At 41.0% G+C, this 18,031-nt stretch overlaps 2 long non-coding RNA genes across 8 annotated transcripts in view; one reads left to right on the top strand and one right to left on the bottom strand.

The window, feature by feature from the left end:
* LOC104005378 (uncharacterized) overlaps positions 1-15,346 on the top strand; it is a 43,509-nt gene extending 28,163 nt beyond the window's left edge. The window contains exons 8-9 of the long non-coding RNA XR_678651.5: positions 9,165-9,303; positions 15,258-15,346. This is a non-coding gene — a long non-coding RNA (uncharacterized LOC104005378). The remainder of the gene's footprint in view (positions 1-9,164; positions 9,304-15,257) is intronic.
* Positions 1-18,031, bottom strand: part of LOC101058385 (uncharacterized) — a 527,851-nt gene that overhangs the window by 26,170 nt on the left and 483,650 nt on the right. The window lies entirely within an intron of this gene.

Genomic DNA, 18,031 nt, shown 5'->3' on the forward strand with positions numbered 1-18,031 from the left:
TGAGTTCCTTCTCAGGAGTCTTGTTCTGCTGTCCTATGGCTTATCATCAGTTGGGAACACCCTAGTTTATTAGACACTGGGTGTGCAATACTCATACTGCCCATCTCTTCCTGTACCTATGGCTGCATGGATAAAAAGGGAAGGTGGGTCACCCATGTTTACTGGCCAGAAGCACTTGAACCCCAGAGGAAAACTCATCTATCACAGAGGGTGGGAAAGGAAGAGTTGAGGAGAGGGACTCTGCCATGGTAACTGGGCTGCAGGCCCTACGACCAGCCAAAATATTTTACTGCATGGCATTTTATAGCACATAATCATTGTCTTAGTCAGTCTAGGTGACTATAACAAATTACCGTAGACTGGGTAGCTTATTTCACAGTTCTGGAGAGAGACTAAAAGGCCAAGATCAAGGTGTTGGTAAATCCAATGTCTGTTGAGGGCCCACTTCCTGCTTTGTAGATGTCCATCTTCTTGTTGTATCTTCACATGGCAGAGAACAGAGGGAGGAAGCAAGGTCTCTCACGTCTCTTTTAATAGGGCATGAATCCCATCATGAGGGCTCTATCTTCATGACTGAGTTACCACTTAAAGGTCCCATCTACAAATACCGTCATCACATTGGGGATTAGAGTTTCAACATAATTGGATTCATGGAATCCAATTCCATGAATTTGAAGAGGGACACGAACATTCAGTACATAGCAACCATTCATGCACTGGGGCTATGTACGGGATAGACACTTTATTCAGCTGCAGATTCGTCTTGTACAAAGTTTCTCTTCTACGATGTCATCAAGGTCTCTCATCTGTTTATCTTTTTCTTCCCCAAACACTATAATCTGAATGGGTTGAAACCATTTTCTGATGGAAATGTATACCTTAGACCAGTGGTCCCCAACCTTTTTGGCACCAGGGACTAGTTTCACGGAAGACAATTTTTCCACACACAGTGGGGTGGGGGATGGTTTCAGGATGATTGGAGCACATTGCATTTGTTGTGCACTTTGTTTCTAGTATTACATTGTAATATATAATGAAATAATGATACAATTCGTCATCATGTAGAATCAGCAGGAGCCCTGAGCGTGTTTTCCTGCAACTAGATAGTCTTATCTGGGGGTGATGGGAGACAATGACAGATCATCAGGCATTAGATTCTCATAAGGAGCGTGTGACCTGGATCCCTCACATGCACTGTTCACAATAGGGTTTGTGCTCCTTTGAGAATCTAATGCCATCACTGATCTGACAGGAGCCAGAGCTCAGGCAGTAAGGCAAGTAATGGGGAGTGGCTGTAAATTCAGATGACGCTTGTTTGCTGCTCACCTCCTGCTGTGCTGCCCAGTTTCTAGCACACCACAGACCATTAGCAGTCTGTGGTCTGGGGGCTGGGGACCCCTGCCTAAGACTATTGCTCATTGTCCTGTGCAATTTTGATAAGTTCCGCAATGCTGGCAAATTCACCACTATTATTCTCATTATTATCAGCGTTAGTAGTAGCCGTAGTATTCGCAATAGCTAACATCTGTTTACTAATTTGACATTACTAATATTCTTTGACAATCCTGAAAAAATGGGTAATTGAGATAATTTACATTTGTTAACTTGAGATAATAATGCATTTCTGAACGAGAACATGGAGCCTCAGGAGGTTCAGTAACTTCTTTAAGGTCACACTGCTAGCAAGTGGCTATCTCTACTTTTATTAAATTCAAGAGAACCAGAAACCTCCCTGAAGTATGCTATCTCTAGGTCATTTAAACAGAGAGACACCAACTGGAGGCATCCCAAGTAAGGAGGAGTTTTGAATCCATGATAACTTTGCAGAGGCTGTTGTTATAGGAAAGGTCAAAACAGATCTGTCTGAAAGCTGTCCCCACCCACTACAGAAGCAAGAAGGCCTCCAGGCTGAAAAGACACTGGAGGCAATTTAATACAGCTGCCCTTAGCAGGATAGCACTTTGGTATTCTCCTTTAAATATTTATTTTCTAATTTATTGAAAGGTGATAGTCACTGCTACATGGGGAAAGGGTGGAGGACGGTGACCCTTGCTGGATGCCTTCTACTTCCCTCCTTGCAAAATAATTTGCTGCACTTTTTCTTTGGAAAGTGAATTATAGCATCAACAGATTCACCCTCCTCAGAAAGGAATTTTAGCAGTCATCAGTCCTCTCACAGGCCCCCTGGGGGTCTCGCATTGTCTGTTTGCACCTGCAGCCCTTCCCCCAGGGTGGCATGTCCTCATAATCTTTGACAACTTCATGGAATGCCCTCCTGGGAAATCCAATTTTATCCATTTTGCTGCATTTCTGGGTGCATTTTAGCATTTCTTATGGATTAGCACTTCAAGCAGCCATTTCATAAGCTTATTCTCCATCTATCTTGGCATTTATACACAGACATCAAATTGTATTAGAATTGAAAATGGAAGGGGGAAGGAGGGAGAGGTGGAGAGTATCTGAGTAATCAATTTGGTTCTCTCCTGCCCTTAGGCTGTGTTGACACAGCTTAGCTCTCGCCTGCTCCTCCCAGACAAGCTTATCTGCTGCACACTGAACTCCATTAATCTTCTTGAAAGGCAAATGTGTTCAGGACAGTGTTAACACTTAGCTCTCCTGAAAAGAAGACAGATTCTATGAGGTACAGAGTCAGGGCTCCAGGGCCTGCACTGGCAGTTCAGACAGGCCTCAGCCAGAAGGATTCCGTGTGGAAAGAGTGGACAGCAGAGCAATGGGCTTTGTGAACCCAAATACCAGCATCAAACCAGGTCCAACTAAACCAAACCAAACTAAGGGAAACCAAATATCAACAGAAAACAAAGCCATCCCAAAGACAACAACGACCGAATAAATGCCTGGCCCATTTTGAGGCAGCATTAGCCAGATTTACCTTTGGGTTTCAAGTGGACAAAACAACTAAATGATCATTATTATTTAAATTTTAACAAGTGATTGGCATTGTGTGAGGAGTCCACACAATAATAGTAAATGACTTAAGAGAAAGAAGTATTGTGGAGTATGTATTTTTGGCCATAAAGACACCTAAAGCATTTCCCTTTGATCACCATTGCAATATCTGCCTTGTGGAGCTCAGAGCTGCCCTCACACAGGCAAGAGGATGATCTACCTGGCCCTGTCCAGGAGGCCCTGCTCCAAGATCTCCCCTGATACCACATAGTCTCTGGGATCCAGTCATTGCACTGGAAAGAGGAATGAATTGATATCTGTTTTGTGGGCCCCTTTGTGCTGACCCTCCTATGTCATGTCACCGCTGTCCCCCTGCCTCCTTATTTTCTTTCAATAAGGAGATTTGATAGACCATTCTTACCACTCATAGATCTGTAATCCCTGGCTGCATCCATTTGCTAGCAACCCTGAAAGACACAGGGTAATTTATTTTTAATGTTTCTAGGGCAGGAATTTGAATGGCCATACAGCTCTCTCCCGCACCCCAGTATCACAGTATTCATTTATTATATATGAACCGAATCTGGGAGGAGGGGGTTGCTTCTCAGTAGGGCTTTATTACAAGAGCTATGGAAACAATTTAATGCAACTTCATTGACTTACATTGAGTGATTTTTTTTTAAACCTGCCATATATCTGTCACAGACATCCAGAACCTATTGTATTGTACGTGTAGCCCCCATCCCCATGCTTACTTTGGGTAGGAAAGTGTCTGGGTAGGGAAGCAGGGGAGACATGTCACACTGGGGGCCAATTGGTTCACTTCTAAGGGTAAGTAATAGGAATCCCAATTTTGGCCACTTGATGTATGTCCCCAAAGCAGTTTTCCAGGATTGTTTATGGCTCCATGCTTTGCACTTATAGGGTGGCCTCAGAAGGCTTTTCTCCATTAACAATCCCATCAGGTGACTTTGAGAGCCACTTCCATGAGATGGCTGTGTTGACAACTCAGAGAGTTCCACCACAAGGGCTGACTCAGTCCGAAAAAATGACAGCACATAGATGGAAGGCAACAGGTGAAAAGCAGAGGTCAGACTTTCCAACGTTGACCACTCTGGCTTTGATTACACCAGGTAGATATGTGGCACTGAAACGGGAAAGTTCCCTGATGCCCCTCACCAGATGTTTGACAAGGATGTGGCCCACCTGTTCAGTCACCCTGCTGCTGAAACCCCTTGTGGGAGGGAGAGCAGGCAGGCAGGTGCAGAGGCTGGGGTGAGTGCTTTGGGCTTCAGCCCCATGGTAGTGTCTAGGGATGGGTGCTGCAATCCCACTGTTACAAAGCTCTTTCAGCTTTGCTGTCCACAGAGAGCTTGAGTGTTAACCAGCTCAGTGGACCCTCTGCCTTTTTACAAGGGCAGAAGGCCAGTGTGACAGCTTTCTGTAGCCCAAGCTCTTGCCCAGTGTCCCAGAAAAATTGGGTGACACACAGTCTTGAAGGATGAATGTGAGGTTTTATAGAGTGGTGGAGCTGGCTTTCAGTCAGATGGATGGGAACCCAGAAGCTGGGGATGGAATGGGATGATGATCTTCCCCTGGAGTTGGGCTGCCCAGTGGCTGGACTCCTCTCCAACCACCCCCAGCTGAACTCCTCTCGGTGTTCAGATGTGCCTCCTCTTCCTTCTTTCTCTGCCGCATCGTTTGGCTGTCCACCTGCTGGTCTGCTGGTTTGCTGGTCTGCTTCTGGAGCCTGGGCTTCGGGGTTTATATGGGTGCATAATAGGGGACATGGCAGGCCAAAAGCCAACTTTTTGGGCACGAAAACAGGAATGCCTGTCTCATTTAGTGCCACGGGTCTTCAGGCTTGAGGGTGGGGCCTTTGCTGGGAACCACCCTCTTCTACCCAGTATTTCGGTCTCCTGTCCGTATCAGCACCCTTGTGCAATTGCTCATGGTTAGGCTAGCTACTGCCCTCTTGACTTAGTAAATACCCTACAGCCACTGTCCCCATAGACATGGCCTGTAAATACTTTGTGTAAAAGACTTGCCTTTCTCTAATTATATGCCAGATGTTATGAGGGCCCACCAGCCAATGGCTCATATACAAAGGAAGCTTTCTCTTTTTCTAACCAGGTGACTGCCTTGGCCCATAGAGAAATGAACTCTTGTCACCTGTTAACACCTTCTTTCTGCTCCTTACTAGCTGTCCAAAAAAAAAAAAAAAATAGATACAGTGTGTATCTAATTAGTGAGGGTGGGCCTGGTTACCATTAGACAGTATTGTCTGTGCTACTAAGTAAGATTACTTTGCTTCAAAAGCAAAACATTCATTCTCTAGTGTGCTTTCCTGATTTGTGGAGGACTCACTTTACTCTGGCAGTGTCTACATGTTAAGTGAACAAGCCAGGAAATCCTCCCTCTTTCTGTTTTTGCTTTTCCACCAGTGTCTGAGTAAGAAAGTGGGGTAGACATGTCATACTGGGGGCCAATTAGTTCAGTTCTAAGGGTAAGTAATTAGGAATCCCAATTTTGACCTCCCATTTGATGTATGTCCCCAAATCAGTTTTCCAGGAAGATTTATCATCTGGATAACAAAGCTGGTGTTTTCATCCCATTTGACTCAAGTATTTCTGTGTATATTTGATTGGCAAAAACCCTGGAAGGAAAGAAGATGCCTTCAACCTAATCTTTACCAATGACATTAGTAACATCACTCTGACTGACTTCACACCTGCTGCTGATGCCACAGCACAGCCTCTTCTCAGAGCAATCCCACGTAGTATCCTGTGAGACACAGGTGGTGTTTCACTTGTGCTCAGAAACCAGTCCCTTTCTGCTTCAGTCTCCTCATGGCAAAGTGTTGCCCACAAGTCTTTCAAGGGAGGAGTTTCCCCGTATCTGCTGCTGCAGGTGCCTCCCCTGATCCTCTGCGAGGCCACTGTGGTTCTCTCTTCCTTACACTGCTGTTGGTTCTTGCACAGAAATGGGAAGTTTGTCCTTATGTTTATTCCGGGTAAACTTGGCATCTGGTTTCCAAGGATCACTCCTTATGGTCCAGATTTCATTATGGAAGATGCTTCAATCAAAAGCATCTTTAATTTCTGCTGAAATCCTCTCCTATATCTGGTCAATCTCGTCTTTTAGATTCTTAGGAGATTAGCATCTAACAGATTCTAGACTATTACCTTTATTTCCCATTCCCCTTCTGCGGCTATTGAAAGAGATCTTCCTGCAAATTGAGCCCTATTTGTAATTAATCCCCTAATCATGATAACCCCGAATCTCTGTTTCAGTTCACCAGATCTATCATGGCCACAGATTTGATTTGTATAAATTTGGTCGCTGTATTAAATAGGATTAGGCCAAGTATGCTGTAGTTATAAACAACCCCAAACCACAGTTCCCATAACAACTAATTCTGGCAGAAATAGAGAAAGAAGAATTAGGAGAGCTAGAAGCTCACAAAATTGTAGAACCTCTTCTTGATCATTCAGAGGGGAATTTTCAGGCATTTTTTACTAGAGTTCAGATTAGGATAAATAGATACTTGTACCATTTGAATAACATTCAAAACATACTGGGATCACAGAGATACAGAGACACCATAGATTCAAGAAAATTTACATTTAGCTTATGTATGTATTTATATGCTATCTGATGCTCAGAAGAACTTGAGGTAGCTTACAGCACAAATATAAACAATAAAATAAAGACCAAATAAGAACAAAGACAAATAGAAAAGTAGAAAATCTAGACCATGACAAAGAAGAAAACTGACGTATAAAGGCCAACATAAATATAATAAAAGAGTTCAAATTTACTCCTGGGTTTCTTGGCGTTACAAAGCAAAAGTGACACAATTATTATTAACTAAACAAATAAAAAAGACAGCTTCAGAATGCCCATTCTTTCAGCTAAGCAAACTTGAACGAAACATAGAATTTAGAATCTCCCTTGTCAGCCAAGCTTTTGTTAGATTTTGAATAGCAAACAGTTCAAAGTTGCATTCATTGGTGAATAGTTGGTGTTTGCAAAAGTTTTTGAGAGCAGACGTATAAGCTCCAAATCCTGATAGAAAGATAAAGTTGAGTAGCTTCCCCCAGGTCTTTTGCCTGCCATCTGCAAACCAGAGGTTTCTATACTAGGGACTTTGGGACAGATTCCAGCACAGAAAAGGTCTCAACTGATTTACCAAGTGCTTCTTAGGAAGCTTTTGCACAAGATTATTTAGAATTGAAAAATATTCCCACCAGTTGCTCAACCTGTCTGCTAAAAGAAAAAACATAATGAAAGCTTTAATAATACTACTGTTTAATGATCGATGCGGGGTGTCCCAGTTCCTAGGGAATCTATCAGGTTGAAATAGTGCCAAAATATACTCCCTCAAATCTCAAAATCAACTAATTTACTCTTCACTTGAAAGTAAGTTGACAGAAGTGAGTGGAAACTTGGAACTTGTAGCCAATTATGATCATTTCGGTTTTGAACTTGTTTTCCATATTAACCGAGGGCTAGATCTAACTGTTGAGGTCACCTCTGATTTGTAAAAACTAAACAATATTATCAATGTATACAATTTATCAATGTATACCTTCTTTTCTTTATTGCATCATCATCTGCAACGTGTTCATCTAAGGATGGTTTTACTTAGTAAAGTTATAAGCTAAAAATAAGACAGACCAGAATACAATCTCAAAAGTATTCTATAATTTGTCAGATAGTTTTACTCAACGCTCATTTTTCTGAAGTATCAAGGTGCAGGGATGCAGATTCAATATGGAAAACACTACATAAGAGTTTATGTTATATAGTTTACCCCATATACGGTATCTGTTACAGGTCTAATATAGATTAAAAGTCCAAAAGAGTTGGAAGTCAACATATGTATGTTAAAGTCAACATATGAATGTTTAATTATAGTAAGAATTATTGGCTGGGCGTGACGGCTCACCCTTGTATTTCCAGCACTTTGGGAGGTTGAAACAGGTGGATCACTTGAGGCCAGGAGTTCGAGACCAGCCTCACCAACATGGCAAAACCCTGTCTCTACCAAAAAAATACAAAAATCAGCCAGGCTTAGTGACGCATGCCTGTAGTCCCAGCTACTGGGGAGGCTGAGGCCAGAGAATTGCTTGATCCTGGGAGGTGGAGGTTGCAGTGAGCCAAGACTGCACCACTGCACTCCAGCCTGGGTGACAGAGCGAGAGAGACTCTATCATCTAAAAAAAAAAAAAAAAAAAAAAAAAAAAAAAAAAAAAAAAAAAAAAAAATTTATACTGACCAGAGTCAACCAATCAGAACATTTTTCAAAAAATTATGGTTTCACCTTTTGGGTAGGATGTAATAGATTATTGTTCCCACAGCCACAGTCAGACAAGCCCATACAAATTACTCAAAAAAGTCACAATTTTGAAGAATCAGAGATCTTTGGAAGCAATGAGAACTGGAAAAATTAAAGCTATAGAAAGAAAACCATTTCAAGGTGATCTGATGAACATGTCATTTTTTTTTTCCAATTGGGAGCATTTGACAATTTTAGATGTGGGATGAAAATTGCCTTATCTAAGACATAGGGCACCTGCAGAAGTAAAGAGAAACAGGTAAAGCTTTTGGCAGTCACACAGACTTAAAGTTACCCATTAGAAAACTTACAAGACTTCAAAGGCATGGCCATATGGGACACTTACCTAGTTTTGGGTGTGTAAGAAAGCCGAACGAACTAGATAGAAATCTTTAAAGCATAAAATTTTACACATGGTGCTAAGAAAAACCCATAAGAGCAGGGTTCTACCTCAAGACATTTCCCAAATTTAGAATTTGTGTGGAAAGTAAGGCTAAAGAGCTAAACTGAAAGTCTGTGAAGGTAAGGACTGAATCTCCCACCATTTTCAGGACTAATGCTCTCAATCACAAACTTAAGAGCCATACCTGGCAAACAGAAGAAAATCGAAGGAATGAAATCATGTTATCAATGTATACAATCATGTTACCTTCTTTTCTTTATTGCATCAGCATCTGTAACTTGTTCACCTAAGGATGGTTTTATTTAGTAAAATTATAAGCTAAAAATAAGAGAGACCTCATGCAATCTAGTTTAGAACCTTCAAAAGTATTCTATAATTTTTCAGATAGTTTTACCCAACCCTTATTTTTATGGTAGGACTGGGTTTTACAACTGAAACCCAGGCCAGGTTTAGTTCAATTCCTGATTATATTGAAGTAATTAATGACTGACCCTTTCCCTTTCTGCCTAACAGAACAAAGGGGACCACTCTTGGTATAGAAGTTCATCTCATCGGGAGCATCTGTGGTTCTTTCATATGCAATGTACATTCTACAATAGAGGCAGACCCAGAAATAATTCAGATATTGGAGTTAGAAGATCAGGATTCTAAGGTAAGTACAATTAATATTTTCAAGAAAACAAAGGAAAAGGTGGACAGAAGAGATTAAAGTATGGATAAATTTAGTTAGCAATTTGAATATTTTTAAAAACAGCATTAAACATATATTCTGGAAAGAAAATGTACAATGTTTGAAATTAGGAACTCATTAAATGGACTTAGCAACAGTTAAGGTGTTTTTGATCCAAGTATTTTGCTGTCGCCAAACTGAGGTACAGAGAGGGGAAAAAAGTAAAAAGGAACAAAAAGCTGTAAGAGGCATGCAGAACATGTCAAAAAGCCTAATGCATATATGATTGGCATTTTAGAAAAAGCAGAAAGAGGAAATGGCCTAGAAGCAATATTGGAAGACATAATGACTAAGAATTTTCAAAAGCTGGTGATGATCACATAGATTTACAAAGCTTAATGAAACCCAAGCAAGATAAATACAAACCAAAGCGTATCCAAGCACATGATGGCCAAACAGCTGAAAAAACAGGAGCAGAGAGAGCGTCTCAATAGCATCCAGAGAAAAAAAGACAAGTATTCTCAAAACAGCAACAATAAGAATTATAACTGACTTCTCAATAGAAATGATGGAAGCCAGGAGAAAATGGAACTAGGAGACAGAGGACATAGTTAAAGTACTGAAAGAAGGAAATACCAAACATAATTCTATACCCAGGGAAAAGACACTTTAAACTGAAAGAAAAATATTTTTCAGGAAAAGAAATAGTAGAATTTGTCATGACCAAGCATGCTCTACAGGAAAGACCACAAAACGTTCTTTAGGAAAAAAAAAAATCATTCCAGAAGAGAACATGAAAATGCAGGAAAGAATAAAAAACACTGGAAAAGATAACTATGTGGGCAAATATAAATTAATATTGATTCTTCAAAACAATAATTGCAATATTTTGTCATTTCAAATACAGTTGACCCTTAAACAACACAGGTTTGAACTGTGAAAATTCACTTATACATGGATTTTCTTCTGCCTCTGCCACTCTAGAGACAGCAAGACCAACCCTTTCTCTTCCTCCTCTTCCTTAGCCTATTCAGTGCAAAGATGATGAGGATGAAGAACTTCATGATGATCCACTTCCACTTAATGAATAGTAAATATCTTTTCTTTTCCTTAGATTTTTTTTTTTTTTTTTGAGACAGAGTTTCACTCTGTCGCCCAGGCTGGAGTGCAGTGGCGCGATCTCGGTTCACTGCAAGCTCCACCTCCTGGGTTCATGCCATTCTCCTGCCTCAGCCGCCCGAGTAGCTGGGACTACAGGCACCCACTACTGTGCCCGGCTAATTTTTCGTATTTTTAGTAGACATGGGGTTTCACCATGTTAGCCAGGATGGTCTCAATCTCCTGACCTCGTGATCCACCCGCCTCAGCCTCCCAAAGTGCTGGGATTACAGGCATGAGCCACCGTGCCCGGCCAGAATTTTCTTAATAACATTTCCTTTTCCCTAGCTTACTCTATTGGAATAACACAGTATATAACACATAGCATACAAAATATGTGTTAATGAACTGTTTATATTGTTGGTAATGCTTCCAGTCAACAATGAGCTATTAGTAGTTAAGTTTCTGGGAAGTCAAAAATCATACACAGATTTTTGGCTGTACAAGGTATCAGTGTCTCTAGTCCCTGCATTGTCCAAGGTTCAACTATATATGTAAAACTAAAACTGATGATAAATGTAATGCATTGCAAAGGGAAGTAAGTAGAATTAAAAGGTTCTAGCACTGTGGAGAAAGTGGTAAAAGTGATAGTCTGTTTTGACCATAATAAATCAAGGCTACATGTCATAATCTCCCTGATAATCACTAAAATATAGTTTTAAAAATATTCATAGAAGAAAAAATGGAATAATAAAAATATGTTATTAATCCACTATAAGTCAAAAAAGGATTAAAAAAAAGATAGAGGAAAACAGGTGAGCCAAAGAGCAAACAAATAATACAAGGTCAGATATATACATGATTGCAATGTGATACATGATTATATTAGTAATTACATTAAATGTTGGCTATATTCTCCAAGTAAAAGATTAAGATTGTCAGACTAGATAACACAGTATGGATTTGCAAGTTGTTTATTTTTAGCTACAAGAACTACAAGGAATGATATTGTTGAGTCCCAACCTTAGAAGGTCTAAGTTCTATCATATTTGACTTAGCTGATCTAGAATTACAAAGTTGGGAGGTGAACTATAACTATTCAAGTCCAGGAAAATGATATTGATCTAAGTCAGATTTAGTAAATATGTAAAAGTTCTGAGATGCCTGATTATATCTAGTTTGTATTGCTTTAAAATTTAATCTAATATATTATAATGTTTTATAAACAGAGGAATTGATTAAGAATTCAAAACTTTTAGGTAAATCGTGCTATCTTCTGGGAAATTAGACTCAATGCATGTTTATTAAAGGAAGGTATGTCCATATCAATCCCCCAAAATGAAAAACTGCAGTGAGAAAAGCATTTTCTCTCTCCCTCCGTGTCTAGGAAGACTTGAGAGTAAGGATGAAGCCACTGAGTGCCTCACTGGCCGTCTGGTCGGAAACCTCTGCAGCCAGGGACAAAAATCCTCTCAAGACATTCCTTTAATTATGACTTTAAATGAGAGGCTGGAGAATGAAGGCTACAAACATTGTTGGGTGTTAAACTCAACGAAAAGCCCAGTTTCTGTCTCAGAGAAAACTAAACAATTGTGTCATGTCTCATTCAATACCCTCTAGGTAGTAAAATGACTAGGGTAGAGAATGAGGGAAGAAGCCTATCCCTTCTAAAAATGTTCAGAATCTTGATGAATATGAGCCTAAGGAATTAAAGAGGACTGAAAAGGGCATTTCTTTTCCCCCTGGCAGCTCCTCAACACTAGAGTTCCACAAAAAAGTCACAAAGGAGCTGTTTTTCTGAGTTTGTCAGGTGTGGCTCCTTACATGGAAATGATTGTGTCAGTAAGACTGGATTATTCTGGTTTCAATGGCTGCATTTGTTATCTGAAATCTGAGCATTGCATCACATGAAAATTATTTTATTGTATGCTAATTTATTGAAACTCAGTAATCCCCGTAACATAAAAAACCATATGGTTTTATCTTTATTTGGTTATTCAGGGAACACACCAAAATCTTGCAATGCCTCACAGATGTCATTCTGAACAGTAGTTATCAAACAGCACCAAGAAGGAAAATATGATTAGTTAGGCTTTCAAAACCTCCAGATTAATGAACTCTGGACAAGCACAGATTAATCAAAGTTTATTCAAATGTTACTGAGTATCTATATATGCCATATATATTTACCTCTATTATTTCTTTTAAACCTTATAGCCTTTAGGTACATTCTGTTATTCCTGTTTTACCAAAGAGGTAATTGAAATTCTAAGAGGTTACACTATCTCTTTGAGGCCACAGAGCTAGTAATAAGGGTTTGGACCAGGACTTCTGAATCTAAGTCTAATATTCTTTCTACCACTCCTCTTGTTTGTCCACAATCTTTATATTTGTCATCACTGATAACCATAAATAATAGCAATGATAATCCAGAGAGTGGTACTTCTACACGTCTTTCTAATCTCTGCCACGTGATTTCATTCTATAAATGGATTCCTCTGAAATTCTTGAAAAATAAAATCTGAAATGCCAAAATGAGCTTACAAGATGTAAACTCATTACAACACTGTAATGAGCTTACAAGATGTAAACTCATTACAACACTGTAATGAGTTTACAAGATAATAGTAATAATGATAAAGTTGGGTGAAGATGGGGCTTTGAATGCCGAGCGCGGTGGTGGCTCATGCCTGTAATCCCAGCAATTTGAGAGCCTGAGGCGGGTGGATCACATGAGGTCGGGAGTTCAAGACCAGCCTAAACAACATGGAGAAAACCCGTCTCTACTAAAAATACAAAAATTTAGCCAGGCATGGTGGCATATGCCTGTAATCTCAGCTACTCAGGAGGCTGAGGCAGGAGAATTGTTGAACCCGGGAGGTGGAGGTTGCGGTGAGTCAAGATAGCACCATTGCACTCCAGCCTGGGCAACAAAAGTGAAACTCTGTCTCAAAAAAAAAAAAGAAAAAAAAAAAAAAAGATGGGGCTTGAATTTAGGCATTCATACGGCAAGAAAGGCTGCATTAGTTTTCTTGGTTCTTTCTAAATTTCAATGACCAGAAATTTATTTAGGGGGCAAGGCCAGGAAGTACACAAATGTGTTTTGGCCTATGGGGGAGTGTGGGTGATGATCATGTGACTTCACTCGTGTGTAGGTGTGAGTGTGAGTCTCTGGATATTTAACAAGATAATCAATTTAGACCCACATGCCCAAGGGCAGATGGTCCTGATGGCTAAGGAAAAAGGCAACTGGAAAAACAAATAGGAACTGCTGAAGGAAAGATGGCTCAAGGCTCAGCGTTTCCTGTAAAGTGGCAAGTGAATTTAGCATTCGTGAAAATTTCCAGTGCTGTTTGGCATCCAGAGGGACCCAGGGAGTGCATTCTGCTTGCCTGTGCCACCTCCTTGCTCTGGCTGGGGCATAAATTGCCCTCTGACTCTGGCCTGGCACAGCACTGCCTCATGTTGAGGTCCATGCCCCTTTGTCCTCATCTGCTCTGCTCAGAGGTGCTCCTAAGGGTGCCTGCCAACTATGCTGCCAGGAAATGTGGGCACTGAGCAGAGCTGGTTCAGAAAGACGGGGAAAGCAGAAAGCAGAGAAAGAGCCCATGCCCTTGAGGGCAGAGAGCAAGGGAAGAGCATGGGCAGGATGGAGTTGATAGATGGGAGCCCAGCAAAGGTACCACGCCCTCCTTCTTACCTCCTCAAGCCACTGGCAACATCCATATTGGGTACTGGTCTTTTCTGGCTTTTCCTCAACTCTATCTAATCACATAACTCAAAGGTTCTCAGGGACCAACTAATTCAGTCTTATTTAATTGAAGAGAAAAACAGAGAAGTGAGATTCCTGTGGTCATCCTGAATTAGCCAAGGCCTGGGAATCAGGATGTGAGAGTCTAGTCCTTCCATATGCCAGTAGTTTTGCTGCATTATTCTGACTAGGCTGAACTGTTTTGCCAAGAACATCCCAACTCCTAGCTACTCACTGTCCCTTACACCCTCTCTACTTATTCTTAATTCTGTTTAGTTGCTGAGTCCAAGCCTTACTCAGTTTACCCCTTCCTTCCACAAACATTGTCCTTGAGCACCTTGATGGGACAGGCACACAGTGAACCAAGTCCCTGCCCACCTTCTAGTAGTGGAATTTATGTTCTCCTAGAGCCAGCATGTCAGAGGGTTTCTTCAACATCTAACTCCATTCATTCACTTACTTTATAGTTTCTGAAAACCATCTGCATTTTTTACTTTTTAACCTGAACACTTTAATTTCCTTCTCTTCCCATTCAAATCTCCCAAAACTAAATGATTTAAATATTATTTGAAATAACAATTCTATTCACTCTGATAAGACTTTGAGTGCTTTGGTGAAAACCCCAAAATGACCTCAGGCCTTATGAGCATGTCTAAGGAAAGGAGGTTACTGCCTTTTCCCAGTTTTTAAGCCCAAAACAGCAGGGGTGGGGGGTACATGTTGAACCAGCTGTATGAGAAGCAAGTATGAATGGAACATGTACACGCAGGACAGAAAATGTGTAATGGTTGGGCTGGGTGGCTGTGGCCAGCTTCTAGAGACATTCCCACTGACAGCTAGATATGCAGAAATCAGGCTGAGGTCCACAGATGGACAGAACCACCAGGGAAGGAAGCACAGCCCCAAAAGGCATACACCAAGGCTCGTTCTGGCAAATGAGAACTCATGAGGCACCCAGGCTTCTTTCAACAAATCTCAAGCAGTGGAATATGTGTGTTCATTTGTTCTACTTAATAGTGGGTTATCTAAATCTGTTATCTCTTTCCTTCTTTGAAAAATTATTTGTTTTGTGTTCTTTTCTTCTCAGAAAACCAAAAGATATGGCCCTTCAAAGGCGAGGGTAGAATCTGCTATGATTTAGAAGCAAACAAGAAAAAGTACACATCAGGTGAGTGGCTGCTAGCTAAGACCTTGGGCTTTGGGGTCAGACAGGCCTGGGTTTAAATCCCGGCCCTGTCATTCTGGGGAAACATGTTTCTGCTTTCTCCTATATGAAATAGAGGCAGTGGGTATCCTCAACGTGTCACCTTTACTTGTCCAGCTTGTCAGTTAGGGTTTGGTTAGGGAAACAGAGCTGCTGTAAACATTATGGGAATAAGGGATTTTATTCAGAATTGGAGCCTGCACAGATGTAGAAGGAGGCATGAAGAGGGTATTGGAGGATTGCCCACTATGCAGTCTGCATCCTGAGTCTGTGGTGAGGCTGGACACGTTCAAGCTTACAGGAGAATTGGAGAAAGCAAGCAACACAGCGGTGGAAGTGAGACCATTGAAGGTAAGCTTGGGAGGGGGTCCCGACACCACCCCATCAGTGGATCCACAGCTAAGTGATTGGTGGTGGCCTGGGGTTCTGCTGTTTAGCAGGGACAAGAGTGGAGGAGACAAACTGGACTCGGAACAAACTGGGAGCCTCTGCATCCTTCCGTAACTGTCTGGCCGTGACAGTGGTTAGAGAGGAGTAGCTTCTGTGAAACTCTCACAATCTCAAATCTCCCACAAGTGCCTCTTTCAGCTAACTCTAAACTGGTACCATAGAGGAAATGGATTCTGAAAACTTGGTCTCCAACCTTAGACAAATTGAATAATTAATATGTCCTCTCCTGCTTCTTCTGTAACTGAATTTGCATTGGGAAGCAGGCCTGTCACTCTCAGACTTTGTGGTTTGAGTAGGGCTCACTTCAGCACCACCTTTTCCTCTTCTCAGCCCCACGGACTGGCATGAGACTCAGGCCTGGCCAACTGAATGTCACACACCTATGACCATCAGTTGGCTCAGAGATGGACTCAGGACACCATCACAGCCAATGAAACTCTGTTAGGGAAATTTGTCAGAACCATACAAAGAAATAGCTCCACTTTTCCATAGAGATGAGACATAAGCCTGGACTAACTGGTGTCCAATTTGCCATCAAGAGAGCATCTGAGAAGACAGAGGAAAACTGGGGAAAGCGAAGTCTAAGGAAGATGAGTAAGGACAAGTCCGGTTGATATTACATGAATCACCTGGACCTGGAAATCAAGGCATTGCTGGATTCAAGGCCAAGAAAAATTGGAAGCTGGCTTGAATCAGGTTCTATGGAATCAGGTTCTATCACTTGCAGTTGAAAAGGTCCAGACTAATACGACAACAAAGGAGCAAGTAAGCAAGATTCTGCCCTATAGTAAGTGCTCAATGCATGTCAGCTGGTATTATTATTATACAGACTTCTATTTCTAGCCCTTTTATTTCTACCACCTCTCTTCTGTGTTTTATGTAAAGTGCATAAGGATTGTTCTGTTTGGAAACATCAAACCATATAAAATGACACCAGCAGGTCCCTTTCTGTCTGTCAGTGTCCACAAGCTCAACAACCAGGATCAGCAGACAAAAACAGCTAAGCTGGAGTCAGTGTTTTTATGAAGAAACAGGAAAAGAACTTACTTGGGAACTGTAGCTCATCCTCCAATATTCTCCTTCCTATCACTCTTTTCATGACAGTTTCTTCTTGGCCCTGAAGTTGCCTTGTCATGGCTCCCTGCCTCTGTCCTTTCTCTGTCTCACTTACATCTTCCAATGAGGAATACAGCAAGACCTTTGGATGAGGACCTCCAAAGGTCCTCAGTATCCTTAGGACACTCGGTGCAGAAATAGAGGGACTGAGAGGAGGAGCTTTTGCAGGTTAAATGACTAGTGAATGGCCTTTCCTTATATTTCCATTAGAAATGGGATTAGCTACACCTGAGAAGGAATGACTTTGGAACAACTGATCCCCAGCTTTCCAAAATATGAGAAATTGAGATGCAGGGAGTAGTAAGCACCTAGTTAATGAGTCAAAGCATATTTATAAAGTTCACAGGGTAAATAGCATATAGCAGCTGTTCTCTATCTCAATTGAGTTTTGACTAGGAAATGGGCTTAGGATAAAACACATAGGCTTTCGAGTAATCATTTGTAAGAAATTTTAGATAGTGACCACAGTTTAATAGCATTAGATAAATTATGAAAAGTCACTGAAATACCTCCTCTGGAAAATGTTAGAAGCTCAAGTACAATGGCTTAGTTAAAGGCAGGTGGGGGAGAAACTTGAAGAATGTGGTCCAGTACAAGAATACCCCATTTTTCCCCCAAGGCAATGAAAATGACATGAAGTAATCATAGTTATTTATACAGGAACAATTTAGGAGACTTAGAATATTCACTTCTTTTGCCTTCTAGCTGAGCATCAAAATTCTCTCTCTGTCTCTGCCTCTCTCTCTATTTTCCACTTCTAGCTCCAACTATTTTAAATCCCTCCCCCAATAGAACTCATAACAAACATAAAACAACATTTGTTGTATGTATGTTTACAATAGATGTTCAAGCTAATATTTATGTAGGTTTAGCCCTGGCATTAAATTAAGGTTTGGTTCACCAACAGGGTGCCTAGAGACTTCACCTCTATTTCCATAAGGGACTGAACAGCCTCTTGAGAAGGGACTCATCAAAATGGAAGAGTTGGCAATAAGAAGTTTGGCTAAATAACCAAGCACTGAAGTTGCAGAGGAGAAAGGATTTGAAAGGCAGTACAGTGTCCAGGGGCAAGTTGGCAATTTTTAGCAGGA

The sequence above is a fragment of the Pan troglodytes genome, chromosome 13 (genome assembly GCF_028858775.2).
Source record: "Pan troglodytes isolate AG18354 chromosome 13, NHGRI_mPanTro3-v2.0_pri, whole genome shotgun sequence".
In the NCBI taxonomy this organism is placed as follows: Eukaryota; Metazoa; Chordata; class Mammalia; order Primates; family Hominidae; genus Pan; species Pan troglodytes.